Source organism: Natator depressus, chromosome 1 (genome assembly GCF_965152275.1).
Source record: "Natator depressus isolate rNatDep1 chromosome 1, rNatDep2.hap1, whole genome shotgun sequence".
Classification (NCBI taxonomy): domain Eukaryota; kingdom Metazoa; phylum Chordata; order Testudines; family Cheloniidae; genus Natator; species Natator depressus.
The window spans coordinates 48,372,602-48,396,244 of record NC_134234.1 but is presented as its reverse complement, the minus strand read 5'-3'; the positions used below and the strand labels follow the sequence as shown (position 1 = coordinate 48,396,244).

Sequence of the window (23,643 nt, the reverse complement as noted above, 5' to 3'; positions counted from 1 at the left end):
TGCTCAACAAATAAAAATAGGACAGAGAAAGGGAGACCAGAGAAAGAAGAGAAAAACCAAAGATAAAACAAGAGTGAGACACAAAAAATATATACCACCAGAAAAACCTCCTGTTATCAGTCACAGACATGCAGCACTGCCTCTAGAAAATATGTACACGTGAGAGAGACAAGAGTAATAAAGGATTACACCTTTACAACTTTCCTTTTCAAAACATTGACAATTGTTGAAATTTACATTTTTTTTAATTTCAACCTTAATGATTTCTCCTAACTGTCCAACTTAAATCTCTACTTTGAAGACTGACTTTTTCAAAATGTATTTTAGCATGTGAACTTCCTACATAAGTCTGACATTCACACTTCCACAACTTTGTCTTGTCTGAGAAGAAGCTGGATAAACTACACAGAACTACAGTTTGGTATACCAACCAACTGGTATACTAGTAAAAAGTGTAAATGAAGTATTAGATATTACCATTGACCTATAAGAATAAGAAACATGGGCACAAGGGAAAATAGGTTGAATACTTAGGCACAAGGTGTAAGGGCTAACTACGACTGTTTTCTCCTGCACATGCTTTCAGATGTAGGTGGTGAGCACGTGGCACATTACAGTCAAAAAGAGCACATCATTTCTTGATTCTCTAACACAACCATACATTTTTTTAGGTGGTTTGTGCATAATATATATTCAAATGTTTCACAGAATCAAAGATTAGGGTTGGAAGAGACCTCAGGAGGTCATCTAGTCCAACCCCCTGCTCAAAGCAGGGCCAACCACAACTAAACCATCCCAGCCAAGGCGTTGTCAAGCCAGGCCTTAAAAAGTTCTAAGGATGGAGATTCCACCACCTCCCTAGGTAACCTATTCCAGTGCTTCACCACCCTCCTAGTGAAATAGCTTTTCCTAATTCTACTTCAACTCCTAATTCAATTCTACCTTGATTAGCTAAGCACAATTAGTGCTGTTCCAAAAAAAAAAAAAAATTAAAGGTTTTTCAACTATTCTCCCCAGTAATTTAAAACAAAATACACAGAACTTGTATAGCATTTTACACATGAAATGCACTATACCAATTTTGATCAAATAGATTAGAACCTGCTGTTTTCAGGAAGAAGACTATAACTTAATTGGTTTGGAGGGAGGGAATGTGAAAATGTATGTCACTGCATACCCCCCTGAAGTCAAAGATTGAGGGGAGGGTTAGCTCAGTGGTTTGAGCATTGGCCTGCTAAACCTAGGGTTGTGAGTTCAATCCTTGAGGGGGCCATTTAGGGATCTGGGGCAAAAATTGGGGATCGGCCCTGCTTTGAGCAGGGGGTTGGACTAGATGACCTCCTAAGGTCCCTTCCAACCCTGATATTCTATGATTTGAGATGTATTCCACTTTAAATATCCTCAATGTTTAAAATTTTCTACCTTGTTTGTTATCTATTTCACAGTTAATGAGGAGACACTGAACTTGGCAAAAGTGCCTCCCCAACACTTCATAAAGTGTTGAAATCAAATAAAGAATTGCGTGGCTTTCAGTAACTGTGTTAAACCAGAGTTAATATAACACTCAACAAGAAATAGTTATCAATAGGTAACTATTTAAAAGTCAAAACCCATGCAACTCGGAATTTCATTATTTCTTTTAGAGTAAAATCCTGTCCTGTAAGAGCTCAGCTACTGTAGTTGAATTTTCAGGTTTGTACACCATCATTTATTGTTGATTTGTTTTGAAGAACAGATAGGAAGTTATTTGCAGCAGCATGAAGTTACAGACTTAGATTCCTCGACCAGAGACTCAAATAATACATATTTTAAACACAAGATGTCCTTCACCTGGTAATTCAAGTGTAAAATTTCAGATGTAGTAACCAAACATCCATATCTATCTCCCCCCCCCACCCGAACGTGGTTTAAAAAAAAGACAACATGAGGGAACGAGCTTGCTGCAAATAGTGACCCGGCAAATCCAGGTCGTCCTCAGTCACCATCCCCCGCTAGCTGAGCAGCCTCCGATCACTGGGGAGAGGAGAGTACTGAAGAGAGTGAGATGCGGTCTTTTCCCCCCTTCTCGACCTCGAGCAGCAGCAGGACGAAGGGGCTGCGGGAACCCCGGGTGCCGCTAAGCGGGGGCTAGGCCAGCTGCCCGGGGCAGCGAGGGGACAGCCAGCGCCAGGGGAATCACAATTGTTAACCCCCTCGGCACGGCTCCGCCACAAGGAGCCACCAGCCAGCAGCACATTGAGGGAGCGACGCCGTCCGCCAGGGACACAGCAAGAGCCCAGGCCACCGGGGAATGGGCGGGGGACGACCCACAGCACCAGCCACCAACTCCGGGGGAGGGGGCAAAGCCCCGCCAAGGTCACCCCCTCGCTGCGACCCCCCCCCAGCCAGGAAGGGGAGGGGGCGCCAAGTTTAGTGTGTAGAGGCTGGAGATCGCGCAGGGGCGGCGGTGGGGGGAGGGGAGCAACTAGCGGGGGGGGGCGCCCCCACACACTGGCCGTGCAGCATGGTCCGGGCTGGCGCCGCTCCGGCCCAACTGCAGCGGGGGAGAAAGGAAAATGGAACAGCGTGGGAGGCGGTTGGGGGCGCACAGCCGCGTTGCCGGGCTCCTTACCTCCCCTGCAGCAGCCGCCGCCGCCGCCTTTCCTTGCTGCCAGGCGGGTCCGCTCCGCGCTGCCGCTGCTCTGGGCTCGGAGAGGAGCCGCCGCCGTAGCCGCAGCCAATCGCCTCTAGCCGCCTCCCCTTCCGCAGCTCGCCCCGCTCTCCCTGTCGGCTTCAAAATGGCGCCAAGTTGTCTCCGGCTGTTCCAATGGAACCGCCGAGAGAGGCGAGCGGGCAGCAGGGCGGAGCAGCAGCGCCCCCTGCCGGCCGGCGCGGGCAGAGCCCCGCACCGGCGCGGGCAGGCGGAGAGAGAGCGATCCAGACTCACACAGAAACAACTTACACAGCCAGGCACTTACCCCGTCAAAGGGGTGAGATTCTGCAAACCAGCGTCGGCGGCTGCAGAGCAACTCAGCCATAAAGGCTGCGGAGCAGAGCCGGCTCGGATTCCCCCCACCTAAGCAACGTACAGAAAACTAAACTCCTGCTGCCCTCACAGCAAACCCTGCTTCCCCCTGCCAAGCACTAGAGGGCTAAAAAGTAAACCCTAACGAAAGCGTGATCTAGCTCTATAATACGTATTCATTGCCTGGGCGCAATAACGCTAACTTCCCGCAAGGGAAGCGATACACCCATCCCCTAACGAAAAAGCAAAGAAGATGATAGCCCAACAGCTAGGACACCAGACTATGAATCACGAGGAAAAGCAACAAGCTAAACTATTACAGATCCTAGCACGGAATTCTTGAACTAGCAGAATACCTCACTATAGTGACTTGCAAAAAGAAAAGGAGTACTTGTGGCACGAGACTAACCAATTTATTTGAGCATGAGCTTTCGTGAGCTACAGCTCACTTCAGCAGATGCATACTGTGGAAACATATTCCACATACATACATATTCCACATACATATTCCACAGTATGCATCCGATGAAGTGAGCTGTAGCTCACGAAAGCTCATGCTCAAATAAATTTGTTAGTCTCTAAGGTGCCACAAGTACTCCTTTTCTTTTTGCGAATACAGACTAACACGGCTGTTACTCTGAAACCTATAGTGACTTGGACTCTCACCAAATACAAAAAGAAAAGGAGTACTAGTGGCACCTTAGAGACTAAATTGGTTAGTCTCTAAGGTGCCACAAGTACTCCTTTTCTTTTTGCGAATACAGACTAACAGGGCTGCTACTCTGAAACTCACCAAAGACAGAAAGCAAGGACCATATGCAAGAGGGGGAGGGGTAGTTCAGTGGTTTGAGCATTGGCCTGCTAAACCCAGGGTTGTGAGTTCAATCCTTGAAGGGGCCATTTGGTATCTGGGGCAAAAATTGGGGATTGGTCCTGCTTTGAGCAGGGGGTTGGACTAGATGGTCTCCTGAGGTCCCTTCCAACCCTATGATTCTATGACTTTAATCCATCAATATACAACTGCCAGGTGGAAACAGAAGGACAATGCACCATCCAAATGCAGAGAGAACTGTACAATCAGTGTAACAGATGGGAGGGAGAGATACCATCTATTTCACGTGCAAAAGAAATATTTCCTAAAATTAGCAGGAATTATAAACTACTTATCATAGAACAGTCATGAATAAATGTGTTTAATCTTGGGAGGGAGAGACAAGGAGAGCTGAGCAGCTCCAATGAGTGCATCACTTGACTGGAAGGCAAGTGAGAACAAATGTGGTGTATAGTTCCATCTCCCAGGTAAACACTATGAAAGAGGAGAGCCAGAATATCAGAAGACAAAACTAACAAGTTTAAACTGCAGTTATGTTTGTTTTTAAAAAGGGACAACACTTCACTCAACAAGTCTGCTAATACAAAGGGCTTTGTCTAGACTAAAAATAAAGGTTTTTTGACATTAGTTAACGTTACCCTAGTGTAGACAGGTTTCCTAGGACTCTCCTCAGCTATCTAACACATTAAAATACAATATGTGTGATCTTCACTGAAGTTTTAAAATATGTTAAAATATACTAGCTAACAAAATTTTCTTTTATTATAGTCTAAATAAAGCCTACAAGAGTAAACTGGATCCTTCATTGCCAGAATTGTTAGTTTAATCCAGTTGCCAGGGCCAGGCCAAATCCTGGCCTTTTTTACATCTTTGCAACTCTGTCTGCCCTGAGTTATGCCTGTTCCACCATTCTTGAAAACAAAAACAGCACCACACAGGTATAAAAGAGGGCAACGTTTTGCCTGACAAATCTTTATTGCTGGTGATAATTTACCAAAAGTAAAGAACCTAGCTAGACTTTCAGGGCTCAGAGGAAATTTGTTGCACTCGCAGTTCAGGAAATCATTTTTACTTGCAAGCTGAACACATATGATATGTCAATAATAATTAAAATAAATTTCCCATGTGATAAGATTACTTTCACATAAGATTATTTTCCTTTTCTTTATCCTGCCCCTTTTCCCAGTCCTCTTCCTATTGTGGTGGTCTTTACCTAGATTATAAGATTTTATGGTCAGACAATCTATATTTATCTTTATTGTTGTGTGAAGTGCTAGACATATATCAATCTCTGCAATAACTGCAATTTAAATTTACATACAAGTGTATCTGTTGTAGACTCTCCAGTTTAATTGTTGACTTTTGAATCTTCTTGCCATTCCCTGTTTACAATAAAGTGTATCTCTTACTCCTCATTCCTGGAGCAGGGAAGGGTACTTATCCCCTCCATCTGATGTCAGGATGCCTGTCAGCTATGGACAGATGTTTGGAGACTGAAAAATGGTGAGGTGGATGCTGCGAGGAAGCCTAAGTCATTTCAGAAGTTAACGCTTTTATATAAATCCCTTTATTTTTTCTCCTCTCCTCTACCAGTGTTAATTTTCTTGTAGGGGTTAACACACAAACAAAATAAAACATCCACCACTAGTTTACTTAGCTACATCTTACTGCTTGGTAACTCAACAGCAGTACCTTTCATTTTCCTCCAGAGGGGGCCCTTGCAGCACCTCTTTTCATGAGGGTTAGCTGCTGATTCCTCCTCAACTGTCATAGAGGGGTGCCAGAACTTGAGTGCTAGGAGTGTGACCGAACCTCCAGGCTTGATGTATTAATAGCAGGTGAATGCACGGCTTTCATCACATTCAGGGTTTACAGTTTTGTTCAATGGCGTTCAGCATCCCCGCTATAAAAATTGTTCCAGCGCCCCTGCTGTTATTCGCAACTTCCAGAGATCGTTCTGATTCTAACATCCCCTCTTCTTGTTGTAAAGGGACGTGACTCAAAACATTCAAACACTGAAGTTTGAAAAGAGGAAAATAATCACACATACCCTACTATACATGCAGCAATTTTTCTGCTCCCATTGCTCCAACACCACCCCTGGAGTTAATTTATGGCAGAAAACAGCTCCTGATGCTACAACTTCAGAGAAACCGACGAGCCAACTACCGTAAATTGGATACTTGCCCTGAGTGGTGATAATCAGCAGTACTGCCCTACCCACACAAGCTGCAGGAGGCAGCAAGGAGCTGCTGTTACCCAAACACCAGCCAAATCCAGGTGCATACTGACTGAGGCCAGTGATGAGGCTTTACAGAACACTCTCATATGTTGCATTACATTTCTATTAAAATTACATGGTTGTGCTGCTATAGTCCCTGTAGTATAAACATGAGCTGTCTCTCAGCTCTCCATCTGTAAAAATGAGGATGATAGTACTTCCCTACCTCACAGGACTACTCTGAGAATAAATACTTTAAAGACTGCCAGGTTTTCAGATACTGTGGCAATGATCCTAAATAAGTACCTTAGATAGAGAAAGGCACATGAAGAAACAGAATTCAGTACACATTCTCTTGTTCTGGCTCTTCAGTGCAAATAAGAGTAAAAAGCAGTAGTAATGGTCACAGGCAAAATTGGCCCCTTTTCCTACTTACTGTAAAAAATAACAGTATCCCAGAGAGAACCTGGAAGAACACTGATTCAACTTTTCCACATCATTCTCTGGACTCTTTCCTTACTGAAATAATCCTGAACTCAGAGGACAAAGATGTGTGTATACATACAGCTCGGAAAAGTTTTCAGGTGAATAGTTTATTCCCCCCCAAAAATGCAGTTTCAGTAAACCTGAAACTATTGTGAATTGATCTAATTAGTTTCAACTGAGAAAAAGATTTTCAGGGCCATCTTCAGAAAAGAGAGTGAGCGTGAGTGTGTCTGACCATCTTATAACATTAGCCCAACAGTTAGGCCTCTTGCCTGGGATATTAGAGACATAGGCAAGAATGAATCCCCATTCTATAGCAGGGATATCCCCCTCCTAACCACCAAGATAGGCTATTCTGTTCTCAGTCACTCCTGTTTAAGTTGTTCCACTTTGTATAAATACATATATATTCATTGGGCCAAAGAGATAGAGAGCAAGAGAATGAGAATGACTCCATTGCCTGGTGATTAAGACATTCACCTCAGAGGTAGGAAATGTGGATTCAAATCTTCTCTCCCAGATTCAGAGGAGGGATTTGAATCCACATCTCCTGCCTCTCTCTTTGGGCCAATGAAATATGTATTTATACAAAGTGGAATAGTTTCTCTAGGAAATGCTGAGAGCAACCCACCTCAGAACAGCTGACAGCCAGATGATGAGGATGATTACCAGAGGGAGGGGAGACATACATACAACCTGAAACAGACTTTTCTCATTTTCTGACAAATTCCAAATATTTTGTGAACTGAACCAAATATTTTTTCTGATTTTTCAGTTTGCTGACTGAACTGAGAAATCACTTATTTCCCCCAGCTCTGTGTATATCTATCTCTTTACCATCCTCTCCTTGAAGGCCCTACTATTCTCAATCTCCTATTTAGTTTCTTATCCTGACTTCACTACACTACAAGTCTCCTTCACTACACCCATGGCAACAATCTCACTGCTCAATTTGTTTCCTCTCCCACCTTCATGACTTCTTCAAAGTTGCCCCTTACATAGAATGATACCCCAACTTCAATAGAGCAGACCCTACAGTCTCCTCATTCAAATCACTTCTAAAAACTCATTTTGTTTTATCTGTCTCTCTGTTCTACAATACAATCCAGCATTCAGGGCATAGACTATTATTCTTTCTATAAATCCAACACATTACCAGCATTGATTATACATAATACATATGTGGTCATGGTAGCTATGAAAAAATTCTTTTATTTCTGCTACCATGAAGTAAACTGCATTTATTCTGGACCTTCTGCACTCTGTCCTTTGATTCATATGCCATAGGGTAAGGGCTAGCCTTATTTGTAGGGCCCTAACTTGCTGGACGGACATAACAGGCTATGAAATGCCCCATTCTCTAGTTCAGTGGTTTTCAACCTGTGGTCTATGGTCCCCTGGGGATCCGCAGACTATGTCCAAGATTTCCAAAGGTGTCTGCACCTCCATTTGAACTGTATTTGGGATCCACAAATGAAAAAAGGTTGAAAACCACTGCTCTAATTCCACAACCAGATGAAGAAAAAGGGCCAGTCTGAGAGTATAGAATTTGAATAAAAACAGAAGCTCAAGCAGCCAATTGCTTTGCTTGTGCTTGAAAGCACCCCAGTCCAAATTACTTGCTTCCAAAAGTCCAAACCTCTATCATTCCAGAACAAAATGTTTAACAGAACCTACCAAGTATGTTTCCCTCTCTCTATTGATCAGGTAAAAGCAGGGGTCTGAAACAAATTTTGTCAGAAATATCCAAAAAGTAAAATTTTGTTGTACCTTTCTTCCTGTTAGTGGCTTGACCTTTCTTTGTAATGTCATTGTGACAGGCTAGATAAGAGAATGCAAACTCTGTTCTAACATTTGTATCCCTTCCCCTGTATCAGTTCTCTTATTTTCCTGTTCCCTGTTATAATTATTAAACTTTAAGTGATTTGCTGTACCAAGAACTGTGTTTGGTTAGAGAAGAAGCTAAACAGGAGTACAGATCATTTATAGAATTATACCAGCCCATTGGTATGGTTTACAACAGTTGGGAGAGGGAAGTGGAGATAGGGCCCTATATAGACAGTACTGTACCTGGAAAAGAAAAATATAGTTGATTCCTTGGACTGGTCCTATATATCTCTATACATAACTAAACAGTTGTTTATTTGTAACTTGTTTGCACTCAATTCTGTTTATAAACTTACAAAAAAATATTCCTGCCTATGTGATTGAATAAGCATATAATAGTACACAGTACTGGCAATTTGGTGGTGATTTAGCAGCTTGCACAGAAATTAAATTTTCACTTTAAGTTCAAACAAGAAAATTAATTTTCTAGCTTTTATGGTTAAATTATATAGTTCTCACAGTAGTGTCTTACTGGTTCTGTGGACAAACTGAAGCAGTGACTCAGAAGTGACACATATTCACTTGGCTCAATTAAGTGTTAATTCAGAAGCTGAATAAGGAGAATGTAAATGTCAATATTAACTATTTCAAAGAGAATCATGTCAGTAGACACATCCAGCTATTCTTGCATTGTGGCACTATTTATGCTATACAGTGAAAGGGCAGAAGTCAACTGAGAGGATATAGACACATGAACTACTTGTAAAGCATTAAACTTTGGGGCTAGAGGACAAATCAGCTAATGGCAACAAAATCCACTTATTTTGTCTATCACAATCCCAGCAGCTCTCTAAATAGGGCTCTTTACAGCTGATGGGCATGTTGATCTTGCAGGACAGTTCAAATCAGACTAAGTGACTCTATCACCAGCAGCCTTTTAATACTGGTCTTTAAAAAAGTTACTATGACTCTAAAAGTTATGTGGCAGTAGATTCTCTCTCTGATTTCCTTACTCTTTCCGTTTTCCCTCTTCATCTTTAGGTCCTGTCTAAGGAGAGCTGTACCATTAGAGTCCCTTATGACAAAACAGTAGAAAAAGGTGCTTATGTGTTTTTCCATGTGATAGCTAGAGTAGAACTGGGTGACATACCTCAAATTGTAAGCTCTTTGGGGCAGGTACTGTCTTCGCACTGTTTACAGTGCCAAATGCAGTGGAATCCCTATTAATGATTGGGATAGTTAGCTGTTACTGCTATCGAAACAATTAACAAACTTGGGTAGCAACAGCAGTAGGTGTGTTGGGTTACGGAATATTTTTACTCAAACCTTTTCCTTAGGATTTTCTGATACCAGCTTCTTTCATGGCTTCCTGACAGTTTTCTGTCTCCAACTGCCATGGAACCTTCTCTGGTGTTTTATAACACCACTGCCAGTCTGTCTCATACATTAACAATGACAACTCCAGTTATTTACAGAGTATACAGCCGACAATATTAATTTGAACAAGAACACAGCAGTTACTATCCAAAAAAATAATAAGCTTGAGAAAATAATTGTTCCTGTCTTTACCTTCTTTCACTGTCTGGAAGATAGATGCCTTGCTGGCAGATGGGGTATCAGAGATCTAGCATACTTGGAGACTGCAGGAAGAAGTCTGCCTCTTTCCAAGGTAACTGACTGGCATCAGTAGAAATGGTTTAACCCAAAGTTGTTAAAAGCCCTATCCTAATCTATACTACTGTACAGTTCTGTATCTGATTTCACAGTTGCTGCTACTGTATTTTTGTTTGTTTGTTGTTTATTATTTTTATGGGTGGAGCATGGAGCTATGTGTATACTTACAGGTGCCTAACACTTTCCATTATAGGACTCTGTTTTCAATTGTTTATAACATTGCCAAACTTAAACTCTTTGGACTGAAATTTTCCATGATGGGTATCTGCTTTGGACTAAACACTTTTGGAAAGTTTGAGCTAAAATGGTTCAGCTGTTTCTAAGAATGAGGTTAAGGGCAAATTGCTTTGCCCTTGTTAAAAAATTCTTATAATCATTTCACAGAAAAGATCTAGTGTCTCCCATGTTTTGGTGCAGGGACTTGAAATTTTGCAAGGGAGGTGCTAGTGTCAAGGAGGTGCTTTTGGCTGCCCCCGGGAAAATCCAACCAAATTTGGCCAAGTTATATGTTTCTGCAAAATTGAAGGTTGCACATACTCAGTAGAGGTTTGTTGGAGTCTGGCAGCATTATTCTTCACATTTTCTATCTGCACTGAGCATACTCCATCCTCCCACATCTGGCTCCTATGTGCTGACTGGACTGACCATGCCCCATTCCATGTTTGCAAAGGCTGACTAGGACTTTTTCTGTTCTTCATAGCTATTGGAGGCTACTGAAGCACCAGGTATCAGAACTGAGAGTAGGGAAACCGTCACCTGCACTTTCTAGGTTTCCCTGCTGGAACCTAGGCACCAAGAGGAGGAGAAGCAGCTCGACCCAAATGCAAAACAGCAGCAGAAGAAGGGGGAACCAAGGTAAAGTGGAAGTGATAGGAATATGGTGCGGTGGAGTATAGGAGCAGAGAGGACAGGTACAGGAATGGTGGTGGGTAGCAGAAGAGGAGGATAGGGAGAGAAGCTGGGGTGGTGGTGGACAGGTGGATAGGACCAGAGAGTGATGAGGGCAGGAGTTGTGGAGGGGCTAGGAGCAGAGGAACACAGAGACAATCTAAGAGGACAAAGCAGAAGAGTCTATAACCAGTAAAGAACACTCTCTTCCAGAATCTGAAATTGAATCCACATAGAGCATAACTGCCTACTACTACTATTAGTTACTGTGTTAGCTCAAGTTGCAGAGATCTGTGCTATAGATATAAAATTCCCAACCATACCGATGATCAATATGGAGATCAATATGTTTCCCCATAATGGAGTTTTTGTTTTTTTCACTTTGCTTTTTAAAAATGTAGGAAATTAAATACAAAATTACTCTTTTAACAAAATGTTAAGGTTAAAAAGTCAAGCACTCAAAAGTTAAGAAATGCCATTAGCAAAAGACAAAAAACTAACAGCAAGAAATTTTTTCAGTACATCAAAAGCAGGAAGCCAGCCAAACAATCAGTGGAGCCACAAGATGATTGAGGTGTTAAAGATGCACTCAAGCAAGACGAGGCAATTTCAGAGAAGCTAAGTGAATTCTCTGCATCAGCCTTTACTGCAGAAGATGTGAGGGAGATTCCCACCCCTTGGGCCATTCTTTTTAGGTCTCAAAACTGAGGAACTGTCCCATATTGAGGTGCCATAAGAGAAAGCTAGGGAACAAACTGATAAATTAAACAGTAATAAGTCACAAGGACCACATGGTATTCACCCAAGAGTTGTAATGGAATTCAAATATGAAATTGCGGAACTACTAACTGTGGTATGTAACCTACCATTTAAATCAGCTTCTGTACCAGATGATTGGAGGATAACTAATAAGAAGCCAATTTTTTAAAAAGGTTTCAGAGGCAATCAGGGCAATTACAGGTCGGTAATCCTAACTTCAGTACCAGACAAACTGGTTGAAACTATAGTAAAGAACAGAATTATTAGACATATAGATTAACACGATTTGTTGGGGAAGAGACAACATGGCTTTTGTAAAGGGAAATCATGCCTCATCAATCTATTAGAATTCATTAGAATTCACTGTGGACAAGGGTGATCCAATGGATACAGTGTACTTAGACTCTCAGAAAGCCTTTGATGAGGTCCCTCATCAAAGTTCTTAAACAAAGTAAGCAGTCATGGGATAAGAGGTAAGGTCCTCTCCTGGATCAATAACTGGTTAAAAGATAAAAGAAAAGGAGGACTTGTGGCACCTTAGAGACTAACCAATTTATTTGAGCATGAGCTTTCGTGAGCTACAGCTCACTTCATCGGATGCATACTGTGGAAATTGCAGAATACATTATTATATACACAGACACCATGAAACAATATCTCCTCCCACCCCACTCTCCTGCTGGTATTAGTTTATCTAAAGTGATCATCAAGATGGGCCATTTCCAGCACAATCTAAAGTGATCATCAAGATGGGCCATTTCCAGCCCATCTTGATGATCACTTTAGATAAGCTATTACCAGCAGGAGAGTGGGGTGGGAGGAGATATTGTTTCATGGTGTCTGTGTATATAATAATGTATTCTGCAATTTCCACAGTATGCATCCGATGAAGTGAGCTGTAGCTCACGAAAGCTCATGCTCAAATAAATTGGTTAGTCTCTAAGGTGCCACAAGTCCTCCTTTTCTTTTTGCGAATACAGACTAACACGGCTGTTACTCTGAAACCTGGTTAAAAGATAGGAAATGAAGGGTAGGCATAATTGGTCAGTTTTCAGAATGGAGAGAGGTAAATAGTGGTGTCCCCCAGTGGTCTGTACTGGGACCAGTACTATTCATCATATTCATAAATGATCTGGATAAAGGGGTAAACAGTGAGGTGGCAAAATTTGCAGATGATAAAAAGCTACTCAAGATAGTTAAATCCAAAGCAGACTGCGAAGAGTCACAAAGGGATATCACAAAACTGGGTGACTGAGCAACAAAATGGCAGATGAAATTCAATGTTGATAAGTGCAAAGTAATGCACATTGGAAAACATAATCCCAACTATACATACAAAATTATGGGGTCTAAATTAGCTGGTACCACTCAAGAAAGAGATCTTGAAGTCATTGTGGATAGTTCTCTGAAAACATCCACTATATGTACAGCAGCCGTCAAAAAAGCTAACAGAATGTTAGGAATCATTGGGAAAGGGACAGATAATAAGACAGAAAATATCATAATATTTATCATTATCATTTAAAATTATCATAATATACACAATATCACTGTATAAACCCATGGTATGTCTACACCATGAATACTGCATGCAGTTCTGGTCATTCCATCTCAAAAAAGATATATTAGAATGGAAAAGGTACAGAGAAAGACAACAAAAATGATTACAGGTATGGAACAGCTTGCATATAATGAGAGATTAAAAAGAATGAGACTGTTCAGTCTCTACTGTACTGTGTACTCAAGTGCTTACAAAACACTAACATGATCAAATCAAAATATTGTTTATAATTAAAACAACTATTTGCAAAAATTCCCTTCCACTGTTCTCTCAGCTGTACTAAGTACTACATTGCATCAATTAAAGCAAATGTGACCACCCCTGCCCATAGTATAGTATCAGAATGAGCAGTCAATTTCCAATGTCTTGATTCCAGGGCGAAAATACAGTACATTTGATGGAAAATGTTAAAAAGGGAGAAGTGTTAAAATTATGTGTTTGTATTTTTGCCCTGGAATCAACACATTGACTGCTCATTCTGATACTATACTATGGGCAGGGGTGGTCACATTTGTTTTAATTGATGCAATGTAGTATTTAGTACGGTGGAGAGAACAGTGGAGGGGAATTTTTGCAAATAGTTGTTTTAATTATAAATATTTTGATTTGATCATGTTTTTTTTAATATCTAGCAGATAGACTTTTTAAAACATTAACATTTATGTTCAAAAGTAACCATATTACATTAGTTTTTACTTTTTTAGGGAGGAAATACTCCAGCATGTAAAATGCAGTATTAGTGCTAAAATAAGTCACTAGTTATCAATACAAATATCATTTAACAGTTATGTCACAATGGAGGGAAGTTAGATTAGGGAACCAGAAAAGTAGGATTCCTGAGTTCTATTCCCAGTTCTTAAACTAGCTTGCTTTGTGACTCTGGGCACGTCACTTAGACTCTCTGTGCTTCATTTTCTCCATCTGGAGAAGTTAATAACTGCTCATCTTTGTAAAGCACTTTGAGATCCTTGAGATACTATAAAAGGGGCATACATTATTTATTTGTAAATGTTTATTAATGCATGTTTCAGTAGATAGGTTGTTGGCCTGAGAAACTGCTTTAGTCCAGATATGCATACTGTTTTATATAGTACAGTGTGCATATGAATAGCTGTTCCAAAGTATCAATCTAAACAAAATCTGTATTTTCATTTTTCATTAATGATAATCATATTAAGGAAGATAAACCAACATGTTAACTGCAAATAGCTTCTATCCCCAGATGATGTATGCTTCATGATTTATCTCCTTAAACGTAGAAAATCATTCAGTATTGTAAACGTGCCCAGATGCTTGGGCAATGGGAATATGTGTGGTTTTTTATAAATAAATTAATAAATACATTTTTTCTAAATAAATTAGCACAGCATCAGCTTTGTGCCAGACAGAAAAATCGCTTCTACTGTGTCAGGAGACCCAAACATCATTATTTGGTTCTGTTTGTATGTACATTGGGACTTTTAGTTCCTTACCAGATTGAATACATGGAATAAAGCTATTAAAAATGAAACAGTCCTAGTTAGTCTCTAAGGTGCCACAAGCACTCTTTTCTTTTTGCGAATACAGACTAACACGGCTGCTACTCTGAAACCAGTCCTAGTTTGGGTTACCTCCTACACCTTTGACTTATGTCAATATTTGTTATATTTTACAGTACTGTAGGTGTTCATAAAAGGAACACATAAAAAGACAGATCCCTATTCTGTGAATTTACCATCTAACAATATGTCTATATCTCAAATGAAGTTTATACCTGAGGGCATTCTCCCCTAAAAAATTAAAAATTCTGAGTACAATATTTTAAAATTTTGCAAACTTTTGCAAGTTTTATTTGTCAATAAATAAATGTAGAGGCTCCAGCATTGCAGTGGGGAGCATAGGCCACTGGCTGCACGAAGGTGGGAGATCACCCTGAAGACCCCCCATCCCCACCCATGGGACATGATTTAGCCGTGAGGCTGCACCTGACCCTAACACAGCACAAGGCCTGGGCCTGCCCCTCTTCACCAGGCATACCAGGTGCGTGGCAGGCAGGCTCAACCAGGCAGGATCCAAATGTGAAGGGGCTCAGTGTGGGGGGATACAGCTGTGGGGTGAGAGGGTTCTGTGTGGGACAATCTGGGTGCAGGCAGCTCATTGGTGGGCCGAGGTGTGGGGAAATCTGGATGCACAGAGGCTTGTTGGGGGGGTTCCAGGTGCAGGGGCAATGGGACTCTGCAGGGGCTTCCAGGTGAAGGTGGTTGGGGCTCAGTGGAGGGATCTGGGTGCTGGGGGAGTGGGGCTTGGTGGGGTGGAGATCTGGGCAGAGCTGGTTGGGGGTCAGTGGTGTGGGTGTCTGGGGACTCAGGGTGGTGTGGGAGGGATGGAGCTCGTCAGGGTGGGAGTTTGAGTGCAGGGAGCTCAGTGGGGAATGGTCTGTGGTGCAGGGGTGGGGGTCCAGAGTCAGGAGGTCTGGTGCAGGGGGGCTCCAGATGCAGGAGTTGAGATTCAGTTGGGTGGGACTCAGGTATGGAGCGCTACATATGGATGTACAGGGTAAGGCTTGACAGGGGTGTCTGCGTATGGAAGGTCTGGATACAATGACCCCTCCCCACCAGAGCTGAAGAGTGATGGGGGCAGGAAGGGGAGTAGAGGATGCTGAGCTTCCTGCAGGTGCGGGATGTTTCTGGGTGTGTGTCTGATACAGCCCCAGCCACTCCTTGCAGGGGAAGAGGAGGTCCCGTCCTCTCCTGCCTCCAGCCCAGCCGGGACTAGCAGCTGATCCCAGCTCAGAGTAGGAGCCACTGGCTTATGTGTCCCCAGCCCCGTGGTGATTGACCTCTCTGCCGGCTGTTCCAGGTGCCTGAAACGATGTATCTGTATGGCTTGGGAGTGATGCATGACTGCTTTTGCAGCTTCCCTTTGCTTCCCTGTCAGAAAGTCATTTTTCTGTGGGGAAGCAAAGAAATCTGCAGGGGATGTGAATTCTGCGCATGTGCAGTGGTGCAGAATTCCCCCAGCAGTAGAAGTTGTAGTTATAGACAGGTAGACATACCCATGCTAACTTTAATCTAGCTAGCACAGTTAACAACATTAGTGAAGATGCAGCAGCACAGGCTTCAGCGTAAGTTAGCTGTCTCCATACAAGCCCAGCAGATGGGTACTTGGATTGCTGGCCCTTGCTGGCCACTGCATCTTCACTACTATTGTTATCTGCACTTGTTAGATTAAAGTTAGCATTGCTATATCCGTGTGCTACCATTACACCTTAATTTGCAGTGCAGACATACCTGAAGACCTCAGTCCTGTTAAGCCTTACAAATATATTAACCATGGGCAGCCCTGCCCCCCTGCCTGCTGGAGTCCCGAGCACCCCCCACCCCGTGGCCAAAGGAGTCTCCGCCCGATGCCCACCCCTGCTGACCCCCCCCCATTGCTGGGCCAAGCTGCTAGCCCCCTCCCCCGCCCCTCCCAGTGCCAGGCTGAGTGGCTGGGCCAACTCCCTCCCTCTGCTGGCCACAGTGCTGCTCCGGGCCGCCAGTGGGCCCGATCTCAGGGGATCCTGCCTGCAGGAGATGAGCCCCTGGTGCCCTGCAAGCTTCAGGTAGAGAGGGAGGGTAGGGCCTCAGGGTGCAACATGGGCGGGGCCACATCCTGGGTCAGGTAGGGTTGCCAACTTTCTAATCACACAATACCAAATACCCCTGCCCTGCCCTTTCTCTGAGGCCCCACTCCCCACTCACTAGATCCCCCTCCCTCCATTGCTTGCTCTTCCCCACCCTCACTCACTTTCACCAGGCTTGGGCAGGGGTTGGGGTGTGGGAGGGAGTGTGGGCTCCAGCTGGGGTTGTGGGCTTTGGGATGGGGCTGGGAATGAGGGATTTGGGATGTTGGAGGGGGCTCCGTGCTGGGGCAGGCGGTTGAGGTGCAGGGGGGTGAGAGCTTTGTCTGGTGGTGGGGCTAAGGATGAGGGGTTTGGGGTGAAGGGGGGGGGCTCCGGGCTGCAGCCAAGGGGATTGGAGTGCGGGAGGGGATGTGGGCTCTGTCTGGGGGTGTGATCTCTGGGGTGGGACCAGGCAGGGGGTTGGATTGTGGCAGGGGGTTGAGGGCTCCAGTTGGGGCTGGGGCCAAGGATGAGGAGTTTGGGGTGCAGGAGGGGGATCTGGGCTGGGCCAAGGGGTTGGGGTGTGGGGGGGTGAGGACTCTGACTAGGGTCATGGGCTCTGGGTGGGGCCAGGGATGAGGAGTGTGAGGTGCAGGAGGGGGCTCTGGGCTGGGTCAGGGGGCTGGGGTGTGGGCTCCAGCTGTGGGTGTGGGCTCTGGGGTGGGACCAGGGATGAGGGGTTTGGGTTGCAGAAGTGGGATGCGGGCTCCGGCTGGGGGTGTGGGCTCTGGGTGCGGCCGGGGATGAGGGGTTTGGGTGTGGGAGGGAGTGCAGGGTCCTGATGGTTCTGACCACGGCTCCGAGGAAGCGGCCTCCAGACCCCTGCAGTTTCTCAGCACATGGGTGGCCAGGTGGCTGGGTGTGGTGTGCGCTGCCTTGTGCCTACTGGCACCACCCCATGCAGCTCCCATTGGTCGTGGTTCCCAGCCAATGGGAGCTGCAGAATCGGTACTCAGGCGAAGGTAGCACACGGAGCCTCCCAGTCCTCAGCCACCCCAGCGCCTAGGGCTGCAGGGACCTGGGAGCCACTTCCGGCAGCCACACAGACCTTGGGCAGGCAGGGAGTCTGCCTTAGCCCCGGGCCTCTGCTGCATCATCAACCAGACGTTTAATGGCCCGGTCGGCAATGCCGACAAGAGCCACTAGGGTCCCTTTTTGACCGGGCATTCTGGTTAAAAACCGGACGCCTGGCAACCCTAGGGTCAGGGGAGATTTAGCCTGCCCTAGCCTATGATACCCACCATCCATGATATTAACTTTATGCATTGTGAGTAGTCTCATTACAGTACATGCAAAAGTCTTTGCAGGATCAGGATCTTAGTAAACTGCAACACTTTACATAGTATTTTAATTTTTAACTTTTCAGGGTTTTACAGAAGAACTATTAGCACAGTGTTTCCCAAGCTGGGGGTAGGGCAAGACTTGGGGTAAATGACAAGAGCAGCAAGGGCTAGGGAAAGTTGGCTGACTCCAGATTTAATCTTGCACAGTTGCACTCCTTCTCTTCTCCTCTCCTTTCCTTCCCCAATTCCCCTATTTCAAACATACTTCTACTGCAGTAGCTGGCTCCTTGAAAGCCACCTACCAACTTACCTACCCACTGCGTTCCTACAGGAGCTTCTAATGCAGCCTGGAGAGAGCTTGGAGATAAGTTCATTCTACTATGGCTTGGGGAGGCATATTCCAGGAAGACTATTTTTATCTATATAATAACCAGGTACAGCAGTTTCCCATGTGGGTAGGGTGACCAGATAGCAACTGTGAACAAACAGGACGGGGATGGGGGGTAATAGGTGCCTATATAAGAAAAAGTACCAAAAAACAGGACTGTCCCTTTAAAAACGGGACATCTGGTCACCCTAAATGTGGGAGCTGTAGCAACTGTAGACATATCATCAGGGAAAATCACCTTCATTGAGGTTAAAAAAATTAACATTGGGGTATTGTCAATTACAAATTATGTGGTTTATTTAATCAGGTACCTGAGTATTGAGAGAATTCCCAAAATGAAATATATCTGAGACAGGAAATGATTGTTGTTATAACAAGAGGCACTTGAGAATTTTTAATCTCCAGATACTGGCTGCAAAAGACACAAATGAGGAAGCAAAATACAGTATATTTGTTTCCTATCTAAAAGGTTAATTTTGATGCTTCATGATTTACCTTGTCTAGAGACCTGAGCAGTAATGATTTAGGAAGGGATATCTTGAGCGGGGAAGGGGAGGTCTTTAGGAGCAAATAATCAACAGTACCAGTATTCAAAGTTTTTTTTCGCCATAGGAATCAGGAACACTTTGTGCCCAAAATCTTCTTACATTTGAAAAATCAGGAGCAACTCCAATGACTTCAGTAGAGTTAAACTGGTGAAAAGCTGGTGTGAGTGAAAAGAATTGGATTTGTCTCCCTTTTGAAAATGGACATTCTAATGCCCTTTTCAAGTTAAAGTAATAGCCCTGCTTGCATGCATAATAAATAAATGAGCTTGTATCACTCTCCTAGCATCTAGCACTCTTGTTTTAGTTTTTCCACTGGAAAAGGACAATTCTTTGAACCATTTCTACTTTCCTTCTCATGAGAGCTCCTGTGGGTTTAAATGATACAAGCTTCTTTACACATTCTTTTGCTGTGGGCTCCAAAAAATTATTAGAGCAGTCAGGTTTCATGTCTCCAGGCAGCAGTGTTATTGAAGAAAAGACTGTTCCAGCCCAGGCAATAAGTATGTTGGAAGAGGTCCCGCCCTAGTTCCTGGCCTGGAGTGCAGTGGAGACTGTGCCAGCCCTGCTCCCTGGGAAGAAGCTATACACTGGTTTCTCAGAGTATGTCTACACTCGCAGAGTTACATTGCCGGCAGTTACATCGCTGCTCAGAGAGCGCTGAAGGGAAACCGCTGTTGTGTGTTCACACTGTCAGCTGCCTATGCAATAGCATGTTCACACTTGCAGCACTTGCATTGGTATTCAGAGCGGTACACTCTGGGCAACTACCTCTCAGAGCATCTCTTCCTCTTCTGCCGCTAAGAGTTGTGGGAAGGCGGAGGGGGTCGTGGGGCATCCTGGGTCCTGTCCCAATGCCCCAGGATGCATTGCTTTGCATCCCAGCAATCCCTGTGCTTCCGTCCGCATTTGGTGCCATCTTTCAATGGTTTGTGTACTGCGCGCTCTGCCTCTTCGGTCTGCGGGAATGGATCCCGCACTGTTGACCAATATGCTGCTTGCTGTCACTAACACATTACGAGTGGCAGTGGAGTTATTCCTTAAACTACAAAGGCAAGAGGAGTTCGACATTGATCTTGCCACATGTAGTAGCTATGACATAAGATTGCTGTGGCATTCACGGAGGTGCTGATCACAGTGGAACGCCGCTTTGGGGCTCGGGAAACAAGCACTGAGTGGTGGGATCACATTGTCATGCACATCTGGGACGACGAGCAGTGGCTGCAGAACTTTCAGATGAGGAAAGCTACATTCATGAGACTTTGTACTGAGCTCACCCCAGCCCTGCAGCGCAAGGACACGAGAATGAGAGCTGCTCTGTTGTTGGAGAAGTGCGTGGCAATTGCACTCTGGAAGCTGGCTACTCCAGACTGCTACCGATCAGTCGCTAACCAGTTTTGAGTGGGAAACACTCATTGGAAACACTCATCACAACATTGGACTCATGTTGATGGAAGTGGGCAGAGCCATTAATCGCATCCTGCTCTGAAAGACCATGACTGTGGGCAACGTGCGTGACATTGTGGATGGCTTTGCACAAATGGGCTTCCCTAACTGTGGAGGGGCGATAGGGGGCACGTGTATTCCAATTCTGGCACTGGACCACCTAAGCACCAAGTACATTAATCGAAAGGGATATTTCTCTGTGGTTCTCCAGGTGCTTGTGGATCACCGGAGGAGTTTCACTGACATTAACGCAGACTGGTCCGGAAAGGTGCATGACTCACGCATCTTTTGGAACACTGGCCTGTTCAGGCAGCTCCAAGCAGAGACTTTCTTCCTGGACCAGAAGATCACAGTAGGGGAAGTTGAAATGCCCATTGTAATCCTGGGAAACCCTGCCTACCCCTTAATGCCATGGCTTATGAAGCCATACACAGGGAACCTTGACAGCAGCAAGGAGCCGTTCAAAAACAGGCTGAGCAAGTGCAGAATGACCATTGAGTGTGCTTTTGGCTGTTTAAAGGCCTACTGGCGCTGCCTATATGGGAGGCTGGACCTGGCTAATGACAATATTCCTATGCTTATAGCTGCATGCTGTATGCTCCATAATCTTTGTGAAGGGAAGGGTGAAAGCTTCACTCAGAGCTGGACTGCTGAGGCTCAGCGCTTGGAGGCTGAATTTGAACAGCCAAAGACCAGGGCTATTAAAGGGGTGCAGCACGGGGCCTTAAGGATCAGGGATGGCTTGAGGCACTAATCTGAAGCTGAAAGCCACTAATATTTGTTGCTATTCTCGGGAGTGCAGTACTTGTAATGCTAGGAGGCGATTGTGATTGGTGCAGACGATGCACTGTGAAGGTTTAAGAAAATTGCCTGTTGCTTTCCTTTCAATTAATGGAATAAAAATTGCTTTCAAACCAAAACAATTCTTTTATTAAAAAACAACAACCGGAGGAGAGAGACAAACAAAAAACCACATCAGCACTGCGGGGGATGGGAGAAGGGAGAGTCCCAGGAGGAGGTGGGGTCCCGAGATGGTTAAAGATTTGTGTACGTCCAGGTATCATATGCAACCTTGTCCTTTGGAGTACAGTGCAGTGGGTACTATTCTTCAGCAGGCCTAAAGTGCAGAGGGACAGGTGTTGAGTGCAGTGGGTACTGGGAGTCCGCAGGGCTGGACTGCAACGGGGCCGGAGTGGAATGCAGTGGGTACAGACTGGAGCCAGGAGGCTAAGAGTGAGTTGGTGGTGTCTGGGGGGGCGCATGGGAAAGAGTTTTGCCACAGCGGCTGCAGGGAAGGGCAGGTGCGGGGCTGCTTGGTTTGCAGGGCTAGTAGCACCTGGAGCATGTCCACTTGGTGCTCCATAACATTTAAGAGCTGGTTCAGGGCTTCATTCTGGTGTGCTGCATTCTCCTTTTGGTCCCTCTTCTTGCTGACCTGCCACTCCTTCAGTTCTTGGTTTTTGGCCACGGAGTGCACCATGACATCATGCAGAAAGTCCGCTTTAGTTTTTCATGGCCGCTTTCTAATTCTGCACAGCTGTTCAGCCAGCGATAACGAAGAGGGAGGCTGGGCTCCTAAGGTCATATCTGTGAAGCCAAAATGCAACATTTTACAGAAGCAGTATTGTTTGCAACACACAGACCACTGATTCAGTGATTTAAAACACAGCCACTATTCGCATACCTTTCACTAACTGGCTGACCCCAGGCAAGCACACATGAGCCACAAGACCCCCAAAATGGTGAGTAACCGCAGAGCAGGGGAAATCAGTGTTCTGGGACCGTACTGGGCACGTGGGCTCCTGGGGAGAGCCAGCACTGTAAGGGGGACCTTGTAATCATTACTGTCCCCACATTTTCCACAGGCTGTGTTCTTTATGGAAGATATCTCACTGCTTAGGGTGAGCAGGGAATCAAGGGAGGGTCTTCTCCAAGACTGCGGCTTCCGTCCTGGTCCTTATGCAGCTCACCTTTGTGCAGCAATGGTCTCTCCCACACTGACGGCAGAGTGGCATGGGAAAGTTACCCTTAATGGGGCAAGAAACAAAGCAGCTCTGCCAAAGAATCTATGGCAGCAGATTGCCCAGTATCTCCATGAGAGTTTCGTAGAGATCTCTGAGGCAGATTCATGTGAAGTGAAGGAGTCAATCAACACCCTGTTCTGCCGCTCAGACTAGGCATGTGGTGATATGTGCATCATACAGACACAAGCCTGCATTCTGCAACCCTCCTGCCCTAACACCTTGCTTCAGTGATTCCCAAAATCAAAGCCACTTACCAGGGGCCTCCTCTCCTGTTTGTGCTTCGCTAAGCTCCAACCACTATGACTAGCTAGCCTCCTCCGGGATAGAAAAGAGCTCCTGGCTGCATGCATCTCTGGCCTCCAAGTCATCCTCTGCCTCTGGGTCCCCTTCCACATCCTCATCCAAGATTTCCTCCGCCTGGCTTGGTCCACTCTCGACTGGCATGCGAGCCATCAAAGTATCCATAGTGGCCTTCGCAGTGGAGATGGGGTCATCACTGAGTATCATGTCCAGCTCTTTGTCGAACCAACAGCTCATGGACGTAGCACCGTAGTGGTGGTTTGCCTCCTGCACCTTGTGGTAGGCGTTCCGCAGCTCCTTCACTTTGACCCTGCACTGCAGTGTATTCCGGTCACGGCCCCTTTCTGTCATGCGTCGTGAAATCTGTCTGTAGGTATCATAATTACTACGGCTGGAGCACAGCTGGGACTGGACAGCCTCCTCTCCCCAAATGCAGATAAGGTCCAGCAGCTTGGCATTGTTCCAAGCGGGGGATCGCCTGGTACATGGAGCAGGCATGGTCACCTGGAAAGATGCACTGAGACCACTGCATGTGTCACCGAGCAAACAGGAATTTAAGGGGTGGGGCTGATGGTTGGTCACCTGAGGGCAAGGCAATAGAGTTCAAACCAATGACCAGAGAGGCAAGAACAGGCATTGTGGGACACCTCCTGGAGTCCAACTACAGTGCTGTAATTGACCAGGGTGTCTACACTGGCAGGGCATTGCTGTAGCCCCGGTGCAGAAAGCTGTACATCTCTCGTCGGGGTGTTTTTTTACAGC

The 23,643-nt window shown here is 45.1% G+C and overlaps 1 protein-coding gene across 3 annotated transcripts in view; it reads right to left on the bottom strand.

Annotated features, from left to right (window-relative positions):
• The window catches only part of PDS5B (PDS5 cohesin associated factor B), a 265,363-nt gene extending 262,603 nt beyond the window's left edge, over window positions 1-2,760 (bottom strand). For 2 of the 3 annotated variants that reach the window (XM_074959431.1, XM_074959440.1), the window contains exon 1: window positions 2,612-2,757. The gene's annotated coding sequence lies outside the window, so the exon portion shown is untranslated. Of the gene's footprint in view, window positions 1-2,611 lie in introns of all 3 variants that reach the window. The other variant, XM_074959450.1, reaches the window with a different exon arrangement.
• Window positions 2,761-23,643: the final 20,883 nt, after the last annotated feature.